Source organism: Equus asinus, chromosome 5, assembly GCF_041296235.1.
Source record: "Equus asinus isolate D_3611 breed Donkey chromosome 5, EquAss-T2T_v2, whole genome shotgun sequence".
Lineage (NCBI taxonomy): Eukaryota > Metazoa > Chordata > Mammalia > Perissodactyla > Equidae > Equus > Equus asinus.
Window position 1 is genome coordinate 96,485,377 of NC_091794.1, and position 6,834 is coordinate 96,492,210.

The following is a 6,834-nucleotide window of genomic DNA, read 5'->3' on the forward strand; positions in this document are numbered from 1 at the left end:
CGGAAACTGAGCAGGTGAAATTACTTGCCCAAGTCACACAGCAGCAAGGGACAAAATCACGATTCCGTCATGGCTGACTCCAAAATGTGTGCTTTTTATTTAATACCTCGATTCCTCTGCAGCTTTGCTGTTTCGGAGCCTTGAAGATGGCCTCTCTTGAGTGTCTACAGCAGTAGTTTTGTGCCCACAAGTGAGGAGTGATTACCAAGGCTGACCCCCATGCTCCTCTCTCTCAGCCCCACAGCCAGGGTCAGGGGGTTCACAGAGCAGGGCACACAAGGCCTCTGCTGCAGCAGTGATCTGCACGGAGTGCCCCCCCACCCCCAAAGCCCATTGTCTCCCCAGAAGACAATACAGATAAAGGAGCCAGCCTAGTGGGCTGCCTGCATCAATCTGTAACCATGGAAACCCCCAGGAAGACAATTCCAGAGCTCTCCCTGCCACCCTCCGCCCTGCAGCTGTGGCTCCAGGAACCCAGCCGCCAGCAGAAGGGGCATTGCTGGTAATTGCCACCCCCCCCCATCAAATGGGACACAGCTGGGCTCCCCTCCACATACATCCTCCCACCGCGCCCCAGAACTGGTGTTGGCAAAGGGGCCTTGGATGCGTTTAAGGCCTAAACCTTATTTCTTTTGCAGGAAGGTCCATTCCGTGAGGTTCCACACTGGTGAGATGTGTCCTTGATCCCAGGGTTGGGCAGAGGAAAAAGGGCTCCACAGAATCCTGAAGCATTGACGGGTCAGCCGGGCCCCTGGGAAGGGCTTCCTTCTTCAGCACATGACTCCCCTCTGGTGGCCAGTAGCTGCAATTGTCAGTTGCGGCGCTGGAGAGGAACAAAAATTATGACCTCTTCTTCCTGGGTGTCTGCCGTGTTCCCGACGCTCACACATATCTGGTCTAATCCTCACAACCACTCTGTGAGCGGGGTGTTCTTAACCTTTTTACACGTGCTGAAGGCAAGCCTTTCAGAGGCTAGAAGCATAGATAGCAGAGAGGTCCAGAGGTGAACTCAGGCAGCCCGGGACCAAAACCTGCTCCACCATCGCCAGCCTTGTGACCTAAAGTCTGAGCCTCCGTTTCTTCATCTGTAAAGTGGGAGTGACAGCAATATGTACCTCAGAGGGACGTTATGAGGATGACGTGAGTTCAGATTTGTGACCCTTCAGAACAGTGCCTGGCATAGTAAAGAAATGAATTCTGGGCCCTGACACTCAAGCTGTGTGCCATCAGCATATTGTTGACCTACTCCTGCCTCAGTCCTTTCCCCTGCACGATGGGGCCAGTCGTGGCTTCCTCTTAGGGCTGTTGGGATCGGTGAAGTGGATTTGGGGTGTGAATGTGCTTGCTTTGCTGCTGTTAGCTTCGTTTCTGACCTGCCTTTGTAGGGAGGAATGATCGCGAGGGCAGGGTAGGGGAAGGGGCAAGATTCGGAAGGGAGAGGTTCTGCTTCTCCTCTCTCCACAGGCCAGGAGAAGGAGGTACCGGAGAATTCTGGCCCCGCGACCCCTTCGGCCTCACATTCCCCTCCATGCAGAGTCACACAGAGACTGACAGTGGCCAGAGACTTTCCTGGGAGGACATTGGGTGTGGTCTTTCAGTGGTTCCAGAAACCTTCCACTGAGGTCAGTTCAGTGAGCAATTCTCGTGCTGCTTCTCTGCGAGGGGCACTGGGCTGGGTGTTGGGGTGGGAAGACAAAGAAGGCAAGCATCACCTTAAATCTGGAGGGGAGCACAGAACAGAAGAACAACTGTCACTACACTGCGAAATGATGACAGACTGAGGCTCCCAACAGGAGGTGGGGAGCAGGGTCTGAGAGATGGGCCGTACAAGCCATCACCACCCATTCCCATACTGTGGCCAGTGCCATCTGGACTGCAAAGACTGAATGTCTTGCTTATTTCAAAAGAATTCTGAGTCTTATTTTCCAATGTTAGCAATTGATCTGGAGTCTTGAGTTTGCTGTCCTGGGTTTCAATTCTGTTAGTCTGAAGAGTGAAAACACACCCATTTTCATTGAGTGTTGGTTGAGGTCATGTGTGCATATGGGGTCCACAGCATCCTCAATGACGTGTATCTGAGAAACTTGTGTCTGAGAGCAGGCCCTTTTTCCTGGTAGAAGAGGTAGAGAGAAGCATCCCAAACGGAGAGAACAGCGTGAGCAAACAGGGAGAGCAGGCAGGTCAGCGGGGGGAGTCGCAAAAGCATGTCTGATCAGAGCCTAAGGTCCCTGTGTGAAGGGGGCTCAAGATCAGAGGGGCTGCGAGGAGGTGGGGTGGGGTGGCCTTCCGTGGTGGGGAGCTACTTGCCAGACCTTAAGCTAGAGAGTGACCAGGTCAGGTGTGCATTTTAAAGAGTTCCCGCGGGAAAAGGAGGGAATAAATTGATAATCACGTGAATTGTAGGTGGCGCATCCCCCAAACTCCTCTGGGCACCTCTTTGGGGACCTGAATCCAATTGCCCGTCTCCAACGAGGGGCCACCTCCACAGGACCTAACATCTGTGAAAAACATCTCCAGGGGCTGGAAACATCTGGAAAGAATCTGGCCGATTTGGTAGCCCTGGCCTTCCCAGCAGGGCAGCATCTTTCACATCCTTTTTCTCCTTCCCAAGCCCATAGCCGGTTAAAGATGAGAATAGACAGCCTGGCAGGCTTTTGGCAGGTGCTGGAGTTCACCTCTAGATGGCAGCCTTAACCCTTAAAGCCCACCAGCTCCCGGAAAGGCAAGAGAGGAGGGAAAAGGAACTAATAAATGAGAAGGATGCACAACCGGTCTCTCAGGTATGCGTCATTATCTCTATTCTACAGTCGAGAAAATTAAAACCTGGAGGGGCGAAGCCACCAGTCCAAAGTCCCATAGAGAGACGGGCACAGTGGAACTCAGCCTCTCTGAGCCTCAGCTTCCTCATTCATAAGATGAAACTGACCCACCCCTGGCAACGCTAATCTACTTTCCGTCTCTATAGATTTGCCTATTCTGGACATTTCACATAAATGGAATCACACAATATGTGGCCTTTTGTGGCTGGTTTCTTTTGCTCAGCATAATGTTTTCAAGGGTCATCCATGTTGTGGCATGTACCAGTGCTTCATTCCTTTTTATGGCTGAATAATATTCCGTTGTAAGGATATATCACATTTTGCTTATCCATTCATCAGCTGGTGGACATTGGGTTGTTTCCACTTTTTGGTTATTATGATTAATGCTGCTATGAACATTCATGTACACGTTTTTTGTGTGAACATTTGTTTTCAGTTCTCTTGGGTATATATCTAAGCATGGACTTCCTGGATCATATGGTAACTCCATGTATAACTTTTTGAGGAACTGCCAAATTGTTTTCCATAGTGGCTGCACCAATTCACATTCCTACCAGCAATGAATGAGAGTTCAAAAATTTCTCCACGTCCCAGCCAACAATTGTTAGTGTCAGTCTTTTTGACTATAGCCATCCTAGTGGGTGTGATTCTCGTTGTGGTTTTGATTTTCATTTCCCTAGTGACTAATGATGTTGAGCATCTTTTTATGTGCTTATTCATTTCTGTGCATCTTCTTTGGAGGTTCGTCCATCCAAATCCTTTACCTTCTCAACACATTTTGGTAATATTATGCCACACACACATACACACAGCACATTCACATACCATCCCAGATTTCACCTATCACAATAACCCTATAAGACAGTCATGCTCAGCCCCATTTCACAGGTGAAGGAATTGGGGCCCAGAGTCGTGCAATGATATGCCCAAGAGCACACAGCTTAAAGAGTGTCAGGGCCCAGAATTTTGTTTATTTAACAAACATTCATATAGTATTTACTATGTGCCAGTTCAGAGAACCCATGAATCCACATTCTAACAATTTTCCAGCAAAAGCATTGTTATCACTAGCAGAACTTCCCTGAAGCAGCAAGTTGTTTCTTTAAAAAAGCAACTTTTTCTCTCCAATTCCCACAGTAATACGTGCTTATTATAGAATAGTTGGACCAGCCTGTACAGAGGAGCACAGAGAAGATGGAGCAGAGGTTTCTCTTCCTTCTGTCCCATGGCTCCCGTTTGGCTTCTCTCTGATTTGGGGTTGGCGTGAACAGGTAACACAGTAGGGAGCCCCGGAACAGGAAGTCTTTGCATTCAGGAAGCTTCCATCAAGCATTTTGTATTTTGTTAAGGAGGATTCTGAGCAGAGGGAATCTGAGGCATTTTTCAGGAGAAGATACACCAGCTGCAAGGGACGTTTGCTGTTTGGGGGCTTTTCCGGGCCTTCAGGGCCTGACTGGAATGGGGGCTCCTCCCTGACCAGCTGTGCAGCCTCAGGCAGGTCATTTAGTGTCCTCCATGCCTCCGCTTCCTCATCTGGAAAATGGGACTAAGCATCCCTCGCTTATCTAGTTGTGGGGCGCACTCCACCCCAACAGTGTCTGCAGCACTGCAACTCCTGGTTCATCAGAGGAACACACTCGCCTTCACGTGGGGTCCTGGGGCTGAGTTCTTTGTTCAAAATGGTTCAGTGCCTTGGGAGACAGAGGTCTGAGTTCAGATCCTGATTTCATCTTTAACCAGCCCTTGGTCAAGTCCCTCTACATGACTCTTTTTTTTGTTTTGAGGAAGATTAACCCTGAGCTAACATCTGCTGCCAATCCTCCTCTTTTTGCTGAGGAAGATTGGCCCTGAGCTAACATCCGTGCCCATCTTCCTCTACTTCATATGTGGGATGCCTGCCACAGCATGGCTTGATAAGCAGTGCATAGGTCTGTGCCCAGGATCCAAACCAGCGAATGCCAGGCCACCAAAGCGGAGTGAGTGAACTTAACCACTACACCACCAGGCCGGCCCCCTCTACCTGTTTGAGCCTCAGTTTCCTTGTCTGTCCAAACTGCACCCATGTCACAGGGTAGTTGGGAGGTCTCAACATAATATGCATGTGAAGGGCCTGGCTGGGGGATTTATACTGAGGAAGTACTCAGAAGACATGAGCTGTTATCACCATCATCACTACTTCGGGCCTACTATGTGCCTGGCACTCTCAGGGAGGAGGCACAAAGGTAAAAACAAACCATGGTCCTGTTCCCAAGGAGTTTGAAGTGTCATTGGACATCTAACTCTAGACTCTTTGCTCCTGCCCCTCCACCATTTGAGTAGGGCCTTGAAGGCTGGATCAGATTTGACCACGTAGGGATGGAAGGGAGGAGGGGCCCTGTGCATGTGGAGCCATGTAATTAAAGCCTGGGAAATGGGGAAGTGTAGGGCCTGAATGGAAAACTGTAAGTATTTTCGTTCAGTTCCATATGAGGACCTCTTTGGTCCGTCCGCATAAATCTTAGCTAAAATGTATTAAGTACCTACTGTGCACCCCTCTGAGAACTTTCTATCCAATGCCTTACTGAATCCTCACCATAAATGGAAAGTTCACTTTTGCCATCTTCATTTCAAAGATGAAGAAATTGAGGCTCAGAGAGGTCCAGCAACCTGACCAAGAGTGCACACTAGGAATGGACGGGACAAGGGGAGCCAGGCTGCAGATCTGTACCCCACAGCTTTTGCAGGAATTAGTCAGTTCCCAGGCAGTGAAACTCTAAAGCCAGTCCCAGCTGCCCGAAACTCAACCGCAGAGAGCTGGCTCGCCGCCCCCCTGCTGGCTCCCTTCTTTCTTCTCAGCCCCACCCTGCCACCCCCATCTCCCTTCCTGGCCCTGAGGCTCTGCTCCTTCCCCAAACCTGCTCTGCCACAATTCCTTCCAGGTTTCTTCATCTGTAAAATGGGGATAATGATAGTGCCTGTCTCAGAGGGGTGTTATGAGGATCAGAACAGATGCCCAAGGCTCGGAGCCCGGCACATTCAGAATCTGTAGTAGGTTCTGTAAATATTAATGAGCCTCATCACCACCATCACTTTATAGTGTCCCTGAAGTCCGGTAAAATAGGCTGAGTGGAAGAATTCTCCATATTTACGGTTGAGGAAACTGGGGTTGAGAGGTGGAGCCTGTCCAGGGTCACTGAGCCAGGCAGTGGAGAGTGGAACTTGCATCGGGCCTCATGAGTTTCTGACTTCAGATCTCATTAACTTCTGCCTCTATTTGCTGGGAAGATGAGCAAATCGCATAGTCAATATTTATTACCCACCTTCTGCATGCCCCGCCAGGCCTGACATGCTGAGGGGCATTTAGAGAGAGAGAACACAGAACACCTGGGTCCTCAAGGGAGCTTAGAACCTGGTAAACAAGGCATGAAAACAGAGCAGAGGCTGGCTAACTTGCCCAAGGTCACACAGAGAGATTCACTGATTTGAGAACTGGCAGTCCAATCTGGGACAGGCCAGCTCCTGAGCCCTTGAGGGCTCCTTAGTGTGTTGAGGCAGAACACAATAAGGGTCCAAAGAGGGCAAGAGGCACTCTGACTGGGAGAGGGGAGGCAGGCAGGGAAGGCCTCCTGGAGAAGGTGAGGTTTAAGCTGGGCCTTGAAGGACCCGTGAAATATGTATACTGGAGTGAAGGGTCTGTGTGCTGGAGATAAGGCTAGAGATGGAACCAAAGCTGCCGTTTTTTGAGGTTCTTTATGAACCAGGCTCTGGCTGAGAGCTTTACATGCATTATCTCATGAGATTTCTCCATAATCCTATGAGGCAGGGGTTATTAGGGATGAGAAAACTCAGGCTCAGAGTTTACAAAACTTGCCTGGGGTCACACAGCTAGTAAAGTGACAGGACCCGGGTTTGAACCCAGGGCCATCTACTACAAAGTCTGGGCTCTTAATCACCATGCATTATTGCTATGTCATCCTCACAATCTGAGGATGAGGACCAGGTATTAAGCTGGGGACTTGACTCTGGAGGGCCTTGA